The sequence below is a fragment of the Cyrtonyx montezumae genome, unplaced genomic scaffold (genome assembly GCF_038088225.1).
Source record: "Cyrtonyx montezumae isolate F1298 unplaced genomic scaffold, pur_monq_1.0 scaffold_10, whole genome shotgun sequence".
In the NCBI taxonomy this organism is placed as follows: Eukaryota; Metazoa; Chordata; class Aves; order Galliformes; family Odontophoridae; genus Cyrtonyx; species Cyrtonyx montezumae.
In genome coordinates this window covers 6990048-7010270 of record NW_027071826.1, presented here as the reverse complement: position 1 = coordinate 7010270, position 20223 = coordinate 6990048, and positions in this window count along the sequence as shown.

Sequence of the window (20223 nt, the reverse complement as noted above, 5' to 3'; positions counted from 1 at the left end):
TTACGTCTATCTGCGTGCAGACAACTCTGGGGACAATAAACCTGGATTTCCTTACTGATGATTCTGTGGAATGTGAAGAAAGGAGTCTGAAAGAAACAGCAGCCAATCTTACAATTACCCTGGGTAAAGTTCAAGCCCACTTGAACCTTCCCTGCATTTCTGAAACTGAGAAATCCTGCAGCACTCCCAGCCAAGCTCTTTTCTTGTGGCCTCCCCATACACACACCTCTCAGAGCCTTTACTTTGGGTGGGTCAGATCTGGCCACACTTCCAGACAAAAATACTCCCACTCGTGTCTTTGCTACAGGCTACGGAAACAGCAGGTGAAAACATCGCTGTGCTGCAAGGATCTTCCTAGCAGCTGGCAGGCAGCTTGCAGGGAGATTAACTCTTCAGAGCTTGCCACTGAGTTCATTTTCCTCAGATGTTTTACACTTCCAGGGCAGTCTGAGATAAAGGCTGAAAAAATAGTGTCAGTTGGGTGTTTTGAGTAGATACAGCATAGTTAGGAGACCAAAGAATGTTTATACAATCAGGATGCAGAAAATACCATAAGATATTAATCTGGGAATAGATTGATTTACATAAATGCTCCTGCCCTATTCTGACCTGAACCAAATGTTCAAGGTTCAGCAGAGCTACCAGGATCCTTCTCCCAGGTGACTGGCAATAGGACAAGAAGGGATAGCCTCAAGTTGTGCCAGAGGAGGTTCAGGCTGGCTATCAGGAATAATTTATTCTCAGAAAGAGTGGTGGTGCATTGGCACAGGCTGCCCAGGGAGCTGGTGGGGTCACCCTCTCTGGGGTGTTGACAGAAAGAGTAAATGTATTACTTAGAGACGTGGTTTAGTGGGCATTATTAGTGGTGGATGGTTAGTTGGACTATGTGATCTTAGAGGTCTTTTTCAACCTTAATGATTCTATAGCAAAAAAAGTAGCAGACTTGGAACCACATGGGGAAAATCAGACTTCTTGTGCAAAGAGGAGAATGACTACAGAAGTTGCTAGGAAATGCTCCCATACTGTCTGGAAATATCCCTACTGTTTTTATGATCTGCCTAGACCACATTTTGCAGGATTTTGTTTCTTTTTTGTTAACCCTTGGTAATAGCAGCAAGACCACAGTAAATTAATTCTGATGCCAACCTGCCACCAATGTCAGCTCAGTGTACACAAGTCCTACCTGCCCAGTCTTCCTTTTCTTGAACATTGAACCCCATTTTGAAAACTGTATTTCATCTCTTTGAAGGTAGGCTTTTGTGTGTTGAAACTGTAGAGTGAGCAACAACAGCACTGTAACGGGACTCAGAGAGCAGCTTGGTCATTAGAGTCAAGAGTGAAGGTTACATTTAATTTGACTTCTTAGCATAAAGTGGAGCATTTTGCAAATACTATTAAGGTACCTTTCCTTTTTTCTTCTTGCAGAGATCATCTCCCAGCAGTCAGGAAGGAGATTAATGCACATTCAATGCAAGCATCCTGGGGCGTGTGTCAGAGCAGGGCTGTGACGTGATGGTGGGACTCAGGGCTAATTAACACCCAACAATGTGTCCCCAATTCATACCGACACTAGAAACAGTAGCTGATAGGGAGATGCAGGCATAGCAGCTGCTCTTTTCACAGTGGTACAATAACTATCTCTTTAATGGGAAGGGATGTGGGGGAGGGATGCAGCCCAAATAACAGCACCTGCCTGCTTACGCTGCACCGCCACGCTGAAATCGCAACAGCTAATCCTCCTTGCCTGTCACGTTAATTGTTATGAAGCCCCTTTTGATATCAACCTATTTGTCCTTTGACTGAAATAAATCAGGCCTTAAGCACTGCATTTATCTCACTGCGATACAGGATCAGAGGTGAGCGCTGCGGGGAGATTTATATAATGGGAGCAACGTACAGCACGCCAGGGTGGTATTTATGGGCTCAGGATCTTTTCATCAGGAAAAGCATTCTGTTGACATTGTTCACTACAAAGAAAAGTTCAAATGCTGTATATTACACTACAGCCCTAATACACCGTTTGACATAAGCAGGAGGTAAATAACACAAGGGAGGAGGGGGGAAATGCCTGGCCAGCTTTCACGTGCAGTGCTGTTTTCAGCTGGTTCAGCAAGGTATTTCAGACTTCAGACAAGTATGGGGTCCAGTAGCTTCATCCATTTGTGCATTTGATGTTGATGTTATATTGAATGGCATTTGCTGAAGCTGAAAAATGCACTTCCTCAGAGCCCATGGTGTGCACAGGCCATCAGAATTAAGCATGACTGATCCCACACCATTACTGTGGTCTTGCTGCTATTACCAAGGGTTAACATAAAACACAGAAAATCCTGCAAAATGTGGACTAGGCAGATCATCAAAATAGTAGGGACATTTCCAGGCAGTACGGGAGTATTTCCTAGCACCTTCTCTGATCATGGCTTCTTTGCTCTCATTGCCATGTTTTGTCAGCAGAACATCTCCATTTCTTACAAATGACTAAAAATTACTCCACACAGCAATCTGAGACTTCTTAATTGTTCCACCAGTGAATGGATGCTGTCATAGTGGTCCTCTATCACCCATGTAATTCCCTCTGAATTGGTCCTGGGCTAATTGCTCTGAAGGGTTCGCAAAGACATCTTAAAAAGAACTAGGATACGCAGTTGCAAAGGATGTGGTATTTGCTGCAATCCCTCTTTGCCTGCAGGGATGGCAGACACAGCAGGCACAAGCCTGCCTGAATTTCACTAAGCACATGTGAACATTATTGAAAATCTTCCCATATCTTTTATGGTGAAAAAAAAAAAAAGTAGATATCCTACAGTGACAGCGTCATCCACAATCCCAGAAAATCCTGTTAATCTTTCACACCTCCTAAGAAACACCTGTCCTCTATTTTTACTGCTTGTGTTACTAATGGAAACCAAGCAGTTTAACTTTGTGCAAACGTGCTGCTCTGCCTGTGAGAGCAAAGCCAGCAACTCCCTTTCAGATTTACTGGTATCACTGAAAGAACTTGGGGTGTTTTGAAAAGGCAAGTCCAAGAGTGGAAGTGTTTTGCACCATTTCTTCTATAGGAGGTTAAATGAAAGTTATGCTGCTTAAATTAGGCTCCCTGGTCTCTCATTATCGAGGTCTCTCCAACTCCAGGAGAGCGCTTAAGGGGTTCAGTGGGCTCCCCATTAAGTTCCCCAGATGTGGGCAGCAGTGGGAAAGTCCTGTTACCCTCAGACTCTTTCCTCTCTTTCCCAATGCAAGGACTACCCCAGAAAACCAAGCCAAGTGTTCTGAACTGTATCTAACATCCTAGCTTGGTGTCCAGCTCTCTTTGCCATAAGCTCTTGCACAGAGCCCTTTCCAGGAAGAACAAACCACATGGCAAAACTAGAAAATGTTACACCACCTGCCTCAGTTTACAAAGAATGGTTGAAACCATTAGATACGCAATCCAAAGTGCAGAATTCACCAAAAAAAAAAAAGCATTGCATACAGTCCCAGAGCACAAGGCAGATAAAGATTTAAAGCCATGGCCTTCTTTCTCTTCACTGATGTAGGTGCATATAACTTAACGGAGTGCAGACAGCTGCTTTTTGAGGAAGAGGAGGCTGTGCTATCAGCTCCAGCTCCTCTCCCATACCTGCAGTGCACCTGGGTCCCCTCTGCCTGGTTTCTAACAGGAGCAAGGTGGATGTGTGCAGCAAGTCAATGTCTTTCCTACACGCCCACCAGCCACTCCCTACTTCTCAATAAATCCTGAAGCCCATTGACCCAATTTATTCAGATCTCCCGGAGAAGCAGAGGTCCCAGCAGTACTACGCTCCATTTCTCATGGAAAAAAAAAAGCAGCTACTGCAGGAAAGAGGATGTTAGCACCAAGGGGGAGGGTGAGCCATGATCTTGATTAGACATGTGCAGACAAACATCCCAACAGCTGGAAGATCTTTATAGAATCATAGAATGGTTTGGGCTGGAAGGAACCTTAAAGCCCATGCAGTTACCTCTCACCAGCTCAGGCTGCCCAGGGCCCCACGCAGCCTGGACTTGGGCACCTCCAGGGGTAGGGCACACACAGCTCTCTGGGCAGCAGTGCAAGGGCCTCACCACTCTGAGTGAAGAATTTCTTCCTAACATCTAACTTAAATCTCCCCTCTTTTAGTTTAAAGCCATTCCCCCTTGCCCTATCAATATCAGACAGTATAAAAACAAAAGTCCCTCTTCCTTCCTGCTTAAAAGCTCCCTTCAAGTACTGGAAGACCATAATGAGGTCAGTCATTATTTGCACCTTATTATAGAGGAGAGAGTCCACACAGGGGGCAGATGATTGTAGGTCAGCAGGATGCTGCTGCATTCTGCTCTGGAAACTACTTGTTGTTCAGCACTGCATAGACTTAAGCTTTTGGCTTAAAAACGGATATATTTTTAACTTTGTATTGAATACTATAAGTACAGACCCACCCCTGAGGTGAGCATTTATGCCTGTGTGTGGTACAAGGTATATACACCTTGGGCACAGGTTGCTGCAATGCTTCCGGCTTCCTGCAACCACCCATTGCTGCAGGTAGGGAGAGCAGCTCTAGGGAGGCACTGCTCTCTTGATGGCTCTTCTACACCTTCCGTGGGCATCTGGGTGAGATGATGTCTCACCTTGAGCCAGTACATCCATTCTGTTGTCTTTCATGCCTGTAAAGTTTCTTCCATACTGGGCTGCAACATAATTACTGCACCATACCCCATTTCCAGTACATCACAGTTCTGGAGGAAGTTGTGTTTTATGTTTGCATTTAATTGGCCTTTCCCCCCCACCCCAATTACAACCTGCTTGAGGATGAGTTACAGTTGGTTTTGCTTTTCCAACTTTAACACCATTTTGCAGGAAAGGACAGGTTTTCTGTGAGAAGTGCTGTTCACAGGCAGCAAAGCTGTGTTTGCAGGCTGCAGGGAGTTTGAATTTTAATTTCTTAACTACATCCTTTCTGGCTCTGAAACTTTCTGGCTCCATTACACACTTTTTGTTGTTGTTTCTGTTGAAATTTGCAATTAACAGCCTCACTACGTGAAAAGCAAGCCGTGAAACTGGTACCACAACCTGGATCCTGGGTCACTGCTGAGCACGTCTGCCCATCTGTGCCCATCACCATCTTCCTAGAACAGAACCACTCGTTCACACTATTTTGACTCCTTCCTTTCTGAAGCCTCTCCGCTCTCTCATTAATTTGCTTACAGCATCACCAGCAGCTCTAATCTCTCATCAATATGTAGAAGTTCATCCCCTTCCCCTCTTGCCTCCATCCAGCTTTGGAAGCAGTCTGTACCTGCAGCCCAAGACATCTCACCTCACCTCAGATGTGCCTGTGAAGGTTTTGTCATTGTTTACAAACACGTTAGATCTGCCCAGTCGTCCCTGCTGCACCTTTCATGTGCTGCGCTCAGCAAATAGCGCTGATCTGTGCCTTGATCTGTAGTCAGCAAAATCACTTGTTCACATTTTCTACATCAAAGCATGGAGGAGGGGGGAGCAGCCATCTGGTGAATTAGCTCTAATAAAAATAAAAGGAGTCTCTTTGCATAATAGAGTATTAGGGGGATGATACAGCAGGGTTGTTGGGACAAACGCCTCTAAAGGGTTTTGACAGCTCACAGGCATCTTAGCTTATGCTGCAATGTAAACATCACGAAACCAGAGCTCTACTAGAGTCTGTGGCAGCATGTCTATTGATTGCAATGAGGCCATGATTCCTTCCCCACATAAACACCTCGGTCAGCTGAACCCCATCCCAGCAGTGTGCAAAGTGTTTATTCAATACGGTTATGCATCATGAGTTACTTTTTTCTTCCACTGTCCCTGTAAAGTTGCTTGAACATTTCCACTGCTACTTGCTTATCTAACCTGTTTCACTGCTTGGGATTTTCTGGTGACACAAATGGGATTCTTAAGATGCTTAAAAGTTGGTCCTTACTCATAGAATCGTAGTCATGAGATGGTTTGGGTTGGAAGGGACCCTAAAGCCCACTCAGCTCTAACCTCATACGGTGCACTGGCTGCCCCCCCCAGCTCAAGCTGCCCAGGGTCCCATCCAACCTGGCCTCAGGCATCTGCAGGGATGGAGCACCCATAGCTCTGGGCAGCAGTGCCATGGCCTCACCACCCTCTGAGTAAAGATTTTTTTCTTAACACGTAACCTAAATTTCCCTTCTTTCAGTTTAAAACCTAACCTCTTAGTTTAAAGCCATTATCAGATCTTTGATCTTCCTTTAACTTCTCCCTGCAGGAGAGCACTCCTCCAGTGAAGGGAGGAGATTTCTCTTGAAGGCCACAAAACCCAAAGGGATTGCAGCTCTTCCCTGGTCAGCAGTTGGCACCAACTGCGTTCCATTCACACTGCTGATTTTTAATATTCATTTCTTAAGGGACAGTGAATGGATACTAGCTTGCTCCTGGTTCCAGTTCTGGGTGAAAGAAGATTGTACTCAAGAAGATATCACTCAAGAAGATATAGGGTGACTTCCAGACAGGGAGATTTTATTTTTAAATCAGGTCCAGCTTGCAGGCAGCTGGCATCAGCTCAGATTTCATTTGGAAACTATCTGCTCCAATTTGTTGTACAAAGAGAAGAGATTAGGATTCTATTTTTGTTCGATTGTGGTCATACCTCTCCCTTCCCTTCCACAAGGCACACATCCACCACTTACACACCTGCCCACATTAGTTAGGCTCTCGTTTCAAGTGTATTTGAGGTTTCAGCTCTGCTAAAGAGTTAATACAGATCCATTATTTGGTGGATAAATAGCAGATTGATTTGCTGGAAAGGACTTTCATTGGTGAGGAAATGGCTGCAGGTGCCCCACTACAGGGAAACCACACCTAAAAACACAGCTGTTGGGTGGTTATAACATCTTGTCAAAGTCATGCTTCTGGCTTTTGCTGAGCTGCTTGTGCACTGGAAGGTAACTACACACATGCTCGTAGCAAGAGTAATCTGTTACATTTGCACATCGATCCCCACTGTGCTATACCTGTGTGTGTCCCAGAAACGACCTCATCCAACAAGATTAAGGCAATGGAAATAGAGATGATTTTTAAGATATGAAAATGATATTCCAGATGTGTCCTCACTCATGCCAAGTAAAGCAGAAAAATAATTTCTTCTGAACTGGTGGCCACACTCCAGCTAACGTAGCCCAGTACATGGCTGGCCTGATCTGAGATGAGAGTATATAGTTGGCTGAAATTCGACAGAGCATCCTCTGTAGCCGTGACTGGTGTTATTGCAACCTTTGTGTGCAGTTTTTCATGTCCCCTTGTGGGCTCCTTGGCTTCTTTCCCTTTTATAGCTACCCTGTGTGTACATAGATATATATGTGTATAAGTACAGCTGTATGGGGAATTCAGAACTGATGGGCTTTAGGACATAAAAGCTGAGGGGCTACATGAAACAGAAAGCTGTTGTGACAACAGCTACTGGGCAGCTTAATTGTCCTTGTAAGTGAGAGGATGCACAATAATGAAATGATCCAGAAGCCCCTTCCTGCTATTTCTAATACAGAAAGACCTAATGCTTGCAATAAGGTTTGTGTCTGGGGCCTTTCCCTCTTCTCCTCATACAAAAGCAAACCCAACTCCTTTGCTTGGTCAAGCTTTAAACCTCAGCAGTCCACACACCCTCAGCCTCTCCAGAACAGCTCATTTTGTCTCATGACCATCACCACAGCTAGGCAACTTCCAGAAGCAAAAGGGAGCTGTAACACCCCTGTAGAGCATTACAGACCAAACAGCAACTAAACAAAGCTCCTCCTCCTCCTCACAGCTTCTCCAGTGGACGTGACAACTATGGTCAGAGCCTAGTAAGGTAATTTCAGAGCAGGAAGGTACAAGTAAAGTGCAGTGATCTAAGCTCACCAAGTAATTTTGGACTCCCTTCCTTAACAGCCCATTACCAAAGTCAGGTACATCCTACCTGTGCATCCAGATGCAGGGGTTGTAGGGCGACTGACACAGGGTGCAGGACACCACTCCTTACTTCACTCACCTCAGCACAAAGGTTTAGTCCCAGACTATTGTTTTCCACATAAACTGCCTGCAACAAAGCTTGAGCTCATTTCTAGCCCTCCCTTTAAAGCTGTGGGCAGGTCCAACATCTGTTGTGAGCAGCTGAATTGTATTATAATTATTTATTTATTCAGCTGTGTTGCAAACTTTGTTAAGTCTCCAGCCCTGTTCCTTCTCCAGTAGTACTGATATTCAACATTAATTTTTGCTAAAAGGATTCAGGTCCTTTGTGAAGAAATATCATTTGGCTTCAATTATTGCCAAGAGTCAAAATACTGAACCAAAGGAGGAAAAAGCAGCGAGAAGCACAAAGCAAGCACAGATCTCATCTTCTCCCTATGATATGGTTTGGTTTCAAGGCACTTCTGTTAATGTTCTCCTGAAGTATGGCAGCCACTGTCTTCTCAGAAGTAGAAAGTCAAAATCTACTTCAACAGCACAGTTTCTAGAAGCACCAAGCACATGGGAGAGAAGCGATAAGCCTTCTGGCAATGGAGCTGCCAGAGGAGCAGCTATTTGTAACATCACAGCTTGGCAAACCTCCTCCTGCTTTCTTTACTGGCTTTGCACTTCCCAGTTCTGGAGGGACATAGTAACAGCTTTACTGGTGCAGAATTGTTGGTTTGAGTGGGGATGGAAGGGGCGATCCTGCAGCAGATTATCAGCCAGAAGGTTATTACAGGTGGCCACGGGTGCAAGAGCCTGGATAGCACTTAGAAACACCTGAGTGCATCTTTACCAGAGCTGTTCAGCCTCACTTCTTGTCTCCCCTCTTTTATCCAATCTGCTGCCTCTTCATTTTCAGTCACTGCCTCCAGAAGAGGTATCTTTCTGCAGAGTCTCTTAAGAGAGGCAGCAGAGCAGGAAGGCTGATGTCAGGGTGCAGTGCTGCCTATTTAAGTTGGGATTTGCCTCGCCTCGCCTCACTTGGAGCAGTTATCAGAGAGAGATGGGCAGGGTCTGATTTGTCTCGCTCCAGAGCAGATGTCAGAAGATCAGCTGTATCTCACCTCAGACATGCCTGGTTTTCATTGAACATGAAGGGAATGTGGTGGCTTGTCCAAAAAAGAGGCTTGCAGTTGGCCCAGATGCTCCTTTGAGCAGCCAGGGTCCGTGACCCTATGAAAAAAAGCAGTGTTCATCATATTATTTCCTGTCTGTGTGTGCTAGCTGTTCCTGGCAGGACCTTTCCCCTTGAGCACCGGGGACAAGCGTTCCTGGAGAGTCTAAGACCCCCATCAGGGCAGGGGTGTAGTCAGGAAAACAGGGGGGTCCAGCTTGGACAATGCACAATGACCCTCCAGCAAAGATGTCATCAAGGCCCAGAAGCAATGAGCCGCACCTCCTTGCCCTGGTAGGGTTCATGGGCTACCTGGTGACAGCACAACCCTAATGAAGTCATCCTGTCATGAAACTGTCTGGGAATTTTATCACCGCTGAGATCACGCCACGCCTGCTAATGAGCCCATTAGAGGGGTGTCACCTGCACAGGGTGAAGGCAGAACAGAGTGGCAGAAACCAGCACATAAATGTATCTTGGAGAAAATGAAGAAACAGACTTTACTTTAAGCTGAATCATGAGTCTATGGCTGCTGTACAGGTGTGCAGGACTGGATGGAGAGTGACGATGACAGTTCCTTGGGAAGCCACAGCCAGCCTGTCACTCCATGTGTTCAGCTCTTAGAATAAGCCAGGCCCCATAAGTAGATGTCTTCGTTATTTGAGAGTGAGACCATCAGGGAAGACTGTGTTTGGTGTGGACAGTGTTTGATGGGTTGATGGTTGCACTAGATGATCTTAGTGGTCTTATCCAACCTTAACAATTCTGTGATTCTATGGCTGATTTGGATCCCAAGTAAACATACTGGCTCTCAAAATGAGGCAGTTTTCATAATTAATGACACATTCTTCAGTCCTCAAGATGAGATTTACACTAATTATATCCGACTCACATGGAGGCTGCTCATTACTGAGTGGTCTTCTGAGTGCACAGAGGGCACTGGCTGCTGGCAAGCTGTGCTTGGTTCTGAGAACAGCAATGTCCTCACCTTCTCAGCAGCCAGACCTTAGCCACAGTCCATGGAGCAGAATCAGTGGGCTGGAAGTATGCTTTCTCCATTCCTCCTTGAAATTATAGAATCATTGAATATCCAGTGGTGGAAGGAACACATAAGGACCATCAAGTCCAGCTCCTGAGATGTCTCTGGATAATATGGCTTTTGCCACTGAGCATCACAAGTACCACAGTAACCACATCTGAATGTGCTCTCTTCCTCAGAAGCTCTGCTCCCAAATTCCCTGCTGTGCTGGTGGGGTGGCACAGTCCCTTGCTCCAGGGCCATGTCACTCAGGTTCTCACTTCCCCCAGGGATGCACAGGGCCTTGATGGTCAATGATGGTTTTAATAACTTCCATTAAAAAGGACTCATGAATCCTAAAAGAAAACCAGTAAACAATCTTTTGAAGAAAAATATTTTTTTAAATCATTCGCAACTAGTTCTTCATTTTTTTTTATCTCCTGTGTTTAAGTACAAGTTGAACATGTGTAGCAAAAATCAGCTTGCCAGCCTTGATTTCTGGCACCGTTCATAACTGCCAGCTAATTGTACTGAGTGATACATCTACTTGATTTATTATTATTCAAATAAAAAAGCAGAACATAAGACAATCATCATGAAAATGTCTAGAATGCGTCACATGAATGTGTGAGAGATTAATTTATTAATATTTAATCAGTGATTTTGAAAAGGTGAAGTGTCTAAAAATGAAAAGCATTTTGAGAACTCTGTTAATGATGAAGGATGCAGCAGATATTTTATTTATGCAGCTTGACTATATAGCAGACAGAACAATGCAGTTCCAAGCAAAGACAAAGAGAGAGCCCCTGCAAGGGAGTTTGTCACAGGAGGCAAATTCATTAAACTGGGCTGCTTTCCTGCCTGAGAGTGTGCAGAGAGGTCTAAGTAAAGCCCAGTCTGTGCTGGTGGCAGGGTCAGGTCCCAGCAGCAATGATAGCATAGCAATAGCTCTGTGCTGGGACAGTATTTCCTCTTCCCATATGTGAGATACTCACACTTTGCCCATGCTTCCGTACTTGTACCTAACCCAATTTCTGCTCCTCTCCTCTACTCAGAGATAACACTGATGTGAGTACCTTCATACCAGCATGCTGCTTGGATAAGTGCTTGCACAGAGAAACTCATACAATAACTAGGGTCAGGACCTCCACAAGGCTTTTTGCTGCCAGGCACAGCTTTCAGCTGCTCTGTGTAATGTACACTGAAAACCTCTGGTTTTTATGCCATGATACTAAGTATATATATATATATATATATATATATAGATTTGCGTGCACCTCATGTACCACAAATATTTGAACATAAATCAAACTGCCTGCAGGCAGTGTACTTAGCAAATATGCACCCATCTGAGGTGTGAGCAAGAAGTAACTTTCAAAGCTATCAAAGACTATTATTTGCTTGGGTTGGGAGGCCAAGAAAAGGCCAAAACTTCTTTCTAACTAGCTTGTACTGTCTTCACTTTGATATAATCTCAGCTGTTAATCTATCGTCTTTTGCACATGCAAATACCTTCCCCACCTTTATCTCAACCTATTTCCAACTGGTTTAATTGCAGGAAAATATGGGAAATTTTCTTCCTTCCCTAAACGTTCTTGCCTAGTCCTCACTGAGAGAGGACAGATCATAGAATCACTAAGGTTGGAAGAGACCACCAACATTATCTAGTCCAGCTGTCAACCCAACCACACCACGCCCTCTGAGCCATGTCACTCAGTGCCATGTCACAAAATCTTGGAAGTGTAGTGCAGGAAAACAGTTGCACTTGCCACCAGCACTAAGGATATCAACACACTCATTGCTTAATCTATGGGAGACTCCGATCTCTCACTGAGGTGGTGCTTAAAGTGCACATTGGCTCTATAGAGTAGGTAGCTGAGAATTCAGCCTTCCCATGCCACTGGGGTGAGATGAAGCCCACTGACCCTCCCAGTTGATCCAGGCACTTCTTGCCTTGCATTCTGAATGTGGCTTCTTGTTTACCCAAAGAGAGTCAAGCTGTGTTTCTCCCTGGGGAAAAAAAAAAAGCCACAGCTTATCACCAAGTGCCAGAAATCTCCATGCATTCCCACCTGGAAGGGGTGCAAGGATTCTTACGATTTCTGTGACAAAGCATGATCACGCTGTTTTCTGTCCTGTCACCCTCTCCCTTTTTACACATCTCCCTGTGAAAGCTCCTCCTGGGCCAGAATCAGCGGTGACAGATAAAAGCAGTTTGTCACCCTGGGAGGCTGAGAAATAGCTACTATTTAATCCCATACAGTCACTCTGTCAGAGGACAGAGCAGAGCTCTGTTGAGACACATCTGGGCTGATGGGTTCAAGGGTTGCTTTTGCTGTGACTCCCTAGGTGAACTGAGACACTTGTTCTCTCTAAACCATTTTACTTGCACTGACATTTTTTTCCCATTCTGGTTTATTTAGTTCATAAGAGCCAGAAGGTCAAGATATATGAGAACAAAAGGTCTGATGTACATGATATCATCTCATAGTGAATGAAAATGATCTCACCTGCATAAGCACAGATATAGCTTTACACAGATAGAGAGGTATTTTACTTTGTGATTTCTAGTTTCCCGAGGGAAGATCAGACCTTGTTAAGCTTCTTCACTGGAGAACAGGCTGTGACCTGAACCTGTGTTGGGGGTGACAATGGGTCTTAGGGGTACCCCTTTGTCTGAGCAGCAGCCTCTACCCTTGCTTGAGTGCTCTTACCCCACATTCATATTGCTGAACTCATTCCTCTTCCTTCACCCTTGAAATTCAACTGAGAGCGGTTTTCTCATACCAGCACCTGCAGAGCTCTGCTTCTGGGTCATATTTTTTGATAGGTTTGGCCTACAAAAATCTTCGTCATGTTTTCATTAATGCCACGTGTCATTTGGCATCCCTCTTAGCAGCTACAGGTTTATTCCTTTTCCTCTAAACTTAGATGTGAACTCCGTATTAGTCAGAGGCTTGCTAAATGGTATCACTTAATAGGTTCTCTTTGCCTCTCTTGCATTTCCATAACTTGTTCTTTAATCTCCCTTTGATCCTGAATACCAGAGAGATTTATGTGTAATTTATTCTTAGGTTGTTGTACTTATTTAATCTTTCATTTTCAGTTGGATTCATTTTCAAACAAGAGCGCTTGTTATAGGTTCAGATTATTGTTGACAGTTGGGACCTACCTGCTCTTTCTAAGATGAGTTTCCATTACTGTGTTTTATCTTTATCAGTTCCTCTCAGCGAGTATTTAATTCAAGGGCTCTGAGAGATGCAGCATAACTGCTTTCTGCATCAAATGGAGTCCAGGGTTTTTCCTTTCTTCGACATGTGCTTGATTAGGACCTTCCTGCTCTAAAGGCAAAAAATATGACATCCATTTTTCCACCACATTCGTTTTGTCTGTGATCTGTAACATCAGTTCCATCCCCTTTTCCTCCCCTTTGATCAAGAGATGAAGCTCTTTTTTCTCCATCTTTTTTTTTTTTTTATTATTATTATAGGGGAGGAATGTTTCAACAAATGAGGTGCCTTAGGAACACTCTCATCCTGGTAGATCTAGCAGATGATGGGTGTCTCTGAAGCCATGTCTTGCAGGGGTACCCAAATTAAAGCCTCCAGCTGATTGAACTGATTTGCTCCCTGAGAAGATCACAACCATCTGGCCACCTGATTCTTTAAAACAAAAGAGAGATGAGCAAGCAGCTGTCTGGCTGGCTGCGGGCGAAGCTGGCTGGATAGCTCACTAACACCATGGAAGGTGATCCACAAGTGAACAGTTTCCCAGAGTTTGTTATGAGTCGAAGGAAGAAGGTTGCCTTTGGGAAGAAGCTGTGGTAACTGAAGCAAAGAAGAAAAAAACTCCCCAGCTGAGATGGAAACAGCCCATGCCTTTTCAAACTGTATCAATCCCCAAAGAGCTCTGGGTTCACTTTGAAATCTGAGATCAGCCCTGATTTTACCATCAAAATAAGGCTCTAAATACATATAGACAGAGAAAGAAAGAAAAGCAATCAAAGCTTCTAATTTACATGAGAGTAAATAATTCGTGAATGTTATGTCCAAGACCTGCAGAACAGACAGCCTACAGATGGGTGGTGCTGTGGAGTAAACCTGAAAATCATACAATCATAGAACAATTAAGGCTGGAAAAGACCACTCAGATCATCTAGTCCAACCCTCAACCCATCACCACCATCCCACTAAACTGTGTCTCTCAATGCCACGTCATCACGGTGCTGCCTGGTGAACCTGCCTTGAGCTGGTGTGGGAAATGTGAAGGATTTGGGAAGGGAGAAAAATAATACAGTAATTCTCAGGAAAATGTTGTGAAACTAAGATAGAAAGAGTACCTCAGAAATTTAAGAACAAAAACAAATGATACAAATGGAAGAAACTCTTGGTTTAATTCCCCACATAGAATTTAGATATATTGTAAAGGAAAAGTGAGAATGTGAGGCAACTAAAAAAGAAAGAAAGTTAACTGCATATAATGGCGCCATGAGGAAAAAATATGGGAGAAAAATGCCCATCTAATGTCTTGTTAAAATAGATTTAATCTCATCTCAGACCACAGATGCTAAAATGATTTCATCATAATTGTATTGTTATGAAATGACTGTTCCATGTAGTCTTCACTCTGAATTTCTTAGCGTTACAAGGTTTGATTATGAGGGGAAGGAGGTTCAGACTTAATTTTTGCATTCAGCTTTGAAGAGGTGCAAGTAGGAAACAGAAAAAAAGCTGTCTAATGACAACATGTGCAACTTCACAAAGTTGGAGACATTTAAAAAAGCAATTTGGTGGCAGACTTGATGTTTTGCAGCATTTTGTTCTCCTATTTTGTTTTCCAAAGTTGAAGGAAAGAAAAAACTCATCTTTTTCAGACCTGCTCTCCACTTTCAGCTCATGTGAAGTCATGCAAAACCTGCAACACTGTTCCCAAGGGACTGTTGTGGGTACATGGGCCCAATATCTCTCTCATCCATACTGAAATTAGGGCCTTACAGTCTATTCATAGCCCTGATTTAGACCCTGGCTAGTCTACATAAGCTCTAGTAATGCAGATTTTTGTTTAAAATGAAAAAAACAGCACTCTAGGCCATGGTTGCTATGATGGTGAGCAGACAATGTGTGTCCCCTTCCTCTGCACATGGAGGGGTACACAGTGCTTTGGCACAGCTAACATTACTTGAATGTCCTGTGCACCCCCAGCTTGCTTAAGGCTGCTTTGGGTTACAATAGTCCCTGAACAGGAATGGCAGCTCCTCCCCTAAATCCCATATCAGCACATCAGAGCGAAATCAGCCTGGAGATAACCAAGGAGCTAAAGGGCATTCAGCTGTGTTCCTCCTTATCAGGGTTGCACAGGGAGATCAAGCAAAATGAGACCCTTGGTGCATTATTAAAGTCGTTCTATCAGCAGAGAAAAGCAATTAAAACTAGATTCCTACAGGTTTGCCTCTGAAGTCTTGTGCAAGTTTCCCTCACAATGCCAATAGATCTCCTTCTACAGCAATCTTGAGTGCAGAACACACTCCCTCCCTAGGGTCTCTCTTGACCATCTCCATCTGCTCCATACAGTTTCACCTTGGGGACACCATGATGGTACTATCAGCCTGTGCCATTTTCTCTGTCTCTACTTTTTCAGGACAGGTAGCAGCCAGGAGCTTTGTGGGGGAGCTGCTTGGGCATGGATTCAACCCTCTCCCCTCAACACAGTCTCCTGTTTTTACAGAGCTTGCAGGAATTTCCTAACTCGAATACCTTTAGCCTCCTGATAAATGTTGTTGATGTTGGCCAACGCATTGAGAAGCCATGGAACGGGGCAGGCGCAGGCGGTGCAGGCAGGCCGACCAATGCCTCATTTTCTTCAGCCCTCAGGCTTAGAACCAAATCACCAAAGAGAAAACTCAGCCATTTCCCCAGGATGTGTGACTTGGACAGGAGTCAGGTGGGCCCGATCACACTGCGAATGAATGAGTGGGAAGGCATCCAGCTCCAACAAGAGCAGCCGGGTAGGTTCTTACATTCCTGTGGAGATTCTGCACTCTCCTTTATCCCTTCTTGCTAGTGAAGCCCTGTACCCAGCAGCAGTTTGGAGCATTACACAATAAGCCCTCAGAATAGTGACAGAAGGAGAACAGCTTGATCAGAGCCTGCTGCTGCCACTAATCTGCCTGCTGCAACTTCTGTTGTTGCTATTTTGGCTGCTGCTTCTTCCATATTGTCTCCTGCGGCACGTTCAAGAATGCTGGGCTATTGATCCTAAACTCAGCTGTACCAAACTCGAGGAAACACCTAGCAGGGAGATGCCAGAAGAGCATTTAACTGGCAAGAAATTGTGTGGCCAGAGATCCCACTTTGGTTGGTGTTATTCGGGACAGGCTAGATCTGCAGGATCATAATTTTGTTTTGTTGCCCAGAGAGGTGGTGGATGCTCCATTCCTGGAGACACCCAAGGTCAGACTGGATGGGCCCCTGGGCACCTGATAGAGCTCTGGGTGTCCCTGCTCATTGCAGGGGGCTTGGACCAGATGGACTTTAAGGGTCCCTTCCAATTCAAATGATCCTATGATTCTATAATATAATATAACTAAACCAAAGGGGCTGTGTGGTGTTCAGGGCACTACCTCACTGCCCAGCCCTGAGGAGCCTTGCAGGGAACAAAAGACCATGCTTCCTTCTCAAGTCACCAGCAGAGATTGTTCCGTGTGCTGAGCTTGTGAAGGGGCACCATTGTGAATCCAGGAGCAATTTTGTAGCCTGAAGTCAGCACTGGGTCTTTCTTTCCAACACGGAAATGCTCTGGGATCATGCATTTCAGACCACCCCAAATCAGCAAGGTCCTCCAAGCCCATCACACATGAAGATGTTACAGCTGTTTTTGTCCTGTGATGTTTTATTATGATTATGATTATTATTATTATTATTATTATTATTATTATTATTATTATTATTATTATTATTATTATTTTATCTCATCCGTCATATTCTTTTGCAAAATATCTGCTTCCCTGCCCTCCCCCCCAACACAGATTTCCTTCAGAAAACCCACGTGAGCAACATGCACATCTGCTCTTATGCCACAGTCATCTGTTGTTCCCTGCAAGGCCACTGCATGCATGGGGCCATTGTGTGAAGCAGCAGGCCTTGTTTTGGTGCCAGGAGCCTGCACTGCACCATGCAAGGAAGCTGTGAGGCTCTGAGGGCTCCTCCACAACCCCAGCAGGGACAAAGCCCCAAAGGATGCAGCAGAGACAAGCTTCAACCTGGGAGAAAGCCTCACAAGAATGAGGCCAGCAGGGTAGAGCCCCAGCACCAGTGGGACATGGTACCCTGCCAAACAGGGACAGGCAGCAGAGATGAACCAGCCTTTGCTTTAACAGTTCTCACAGCTTGGGCCTGAGGAAGCGAACAGGAGCTGCCAAGGAGATGTGGAAATGGGAAGGAGGAGGTTTTCCAGAACAGATGTCTAAATTTACAGGAAAGAGGGCAGAGTTCCAAAAGCTTATTGACAGTTAAATATCATTTTCCTCAGTTAATTAGTTTCGTAGCTACTGTTAACAATACATCAAGTGAGCTGAAAACTTTGCTAGCAACGCTGGGAAATGCTCTGAAAATGTTTCGACCCAGCATTCTCATATTGCCAAGTTTGGATAATAGGATTCTAGGTGCTTGTGGACTTTGTCTCAAGCAGCCTCTCCTCCTCTGGATCCTTCCAAGCTGATCCTCACCCCTTATAAGAGTGCATGGTTCTGTACATATGTGAGCTATGTGGCTTGTAAAACAACGTAAACTTGAGATCAGAGCAAAGCCTTTCAGGAAGCAAGGTGTGACACAGCTCACACTCACTGGAAGACCCAAACGGTGCCATCCAAAACCATTAGTCACATGTGAAAAACTTGGCTTGCATGGATGGCTTTGCCAGAGTTTTGCATTGGAAGGGACCCACAGGTAGCACTGAGTCCAAGCCCTGGCTCCACATCAGCACCCTCACCCAAATCCTATGTCTGAGAGCACTGTCCCATTGCTCCCTGAGCTCCAGCAGCTCAAGGCTGTGCCCACTGCCCTGGGCTGCCTGTTCCATGCCCACTGCTCTCTGGTGAAGAACCTTTTCCTAATATCCAACCTGAAGAAGAATTAGGCACAATGCTAAGAGAAAAAAAAAAAGAAATAATAATAATAAAAAAAAAACAACTGGCAGAGGATAGGTCAGGTATAACTTCCACTCCTGTAACTAATTGCTACATGTCACTCAGCACCAACCCTGGACAATTATTCTGCAGATGTCATTTTCCTTTGACCACCTTCCTGCCTGCCAGTTCCCAGCCACCTGCAGAGGGGAAGCACTGGCACACCATATGGCCACCGCTGCTGCGTGCTGCTGCACATCAGCTGTGCAATGAAGCCAGCCTCGGGGGTTTTTTCAGCAGGACACCGATCGCTTCTTTCACAACCTCAGAGCAGAACTTGGGTTTCACTGCTGCCACTTGCCTCCAGATCTGTAAGGGAACTGCTCTCTATAATAGATGAGCGAGGAGAGCAGGCAGTTGATAGGGTGTGACTGCAGTGCTTTCCAGCAGTCTGCTTTGCCTGAAGCTTTCAGTTCTTCTCCCCATCCATTTTCAGACTTTTCCTGTATGTCAGGATGCTCAGCGTGGACTTGGGTCTGGAGCATCACTTCCCTCCCAACAGAGGTGGCTGCAGTGATGCCGTGGAAATCCACTCTGGACCCTCCCTGTTTCATAAACAAGCAATTATTTGTCATTTTTTTGGTGCCTGGACTCAAGAAAAACTTCCACCCTTTAGGGGGGAAAGAATTTCATGGGAATGCCTGAGCCAAACACCCAACTTTTGGGCTTCAAACAATAAAACAAGCATCACCAGGCGGCAGAGCCCAGCAAAAGCAACACAGCAAGCAGAAAAGTGCTCAGGGAAGCCTTCTGGCACTGCAGCACCCTGGAGGCCTCGGGATGTCCTGGGGCAGCCCAAGCTCCTCCACTGCTGCTGGAGGATGCAGGTGAGGGGTGGCCAAAAAAGCCAACTCTCCTGTTCTAACTCGGGTCACCACACCAGGGTGCAATTTAACATTGGATTCCATAGCTCTTGAGATGTTTGTGAGGCAGAGCAAAGGAGAGAGCAGGGGGTTTCCCAGCGCTAATTATCACACAGTCTTTAGGCAGAGCAGCACCCCCTGCCAAGGGATTAGGCAAAGCATTGTTTCTCCCTCAATAAATCTCTACAACAAACACCCAATTCTCCAAGCAATGTGTAGAAAAACTAATCCTGACCCCCCCCCCCCCCCCTTCTTTTTTTCTCGTGCTGGGGTGTTTCTCTGCCTTGGTATCCCCCAAGACATAGCAGTGATGCTCCAAGGTGTGCAGGTGAGCTGGTGAAAATCAGAAGGGGTCCGGGGTGGGGACAGGGACTGAGCCCCTCCAGTGTACCCAGACACATCCCAGGACTCTTTCTGGCTCCCTGGGTGCAGCAAGGCAATGATGAGGCTGCTTTCATCTCCAAGTGGTGTCATTGATGACTCTTTGCTAATTAGCTGCTGAGTATGTTCTAATAGCTCCGAAATGCCTCTGGCTGGACATAAGGGCTGTGGTAGGAATTTCAGCACAAGGAGAAATTCCTGGCTGGTCTCTGAGGAGCCTAAAAAGATGCTGCAAGATGTGACAGCAGGATAAGGGGTTCCTGCTGGCTACTGGGATATTTCTGGCAAACCAGACTCCTGGCAGGAACTAGGAGCAACATGTCAGGGCAGAGCCAAGTGCCTCTGTACCCATGGGACCTCAGGAGCCTCCTTCATTACTACAGCTTGTCAGCTCCTGGAGGGAAAGAGGACAGCGACAAGCTCTGCCTCATCCCTAACTCCCACTTTGAGAAGACATGAGCTCAGGCTGAGTTTTAATCAGAACGGAGGAGCAGTTCCATGATGTTTTCCCATTAAATGGCTACATTTTCCATACCATCGAGCCTACTGCTGTGTAATGGCTGACGGATCCCCAAAGGTCCCAAACAAATGTATCCTCACAGACAGCATTCACTCCAGCCTTCCTGTTCACATCCTGCACATAAGGTGCATGGGGTGCTCCTGGCATTCCTGGACACATTTCAGCCCCGG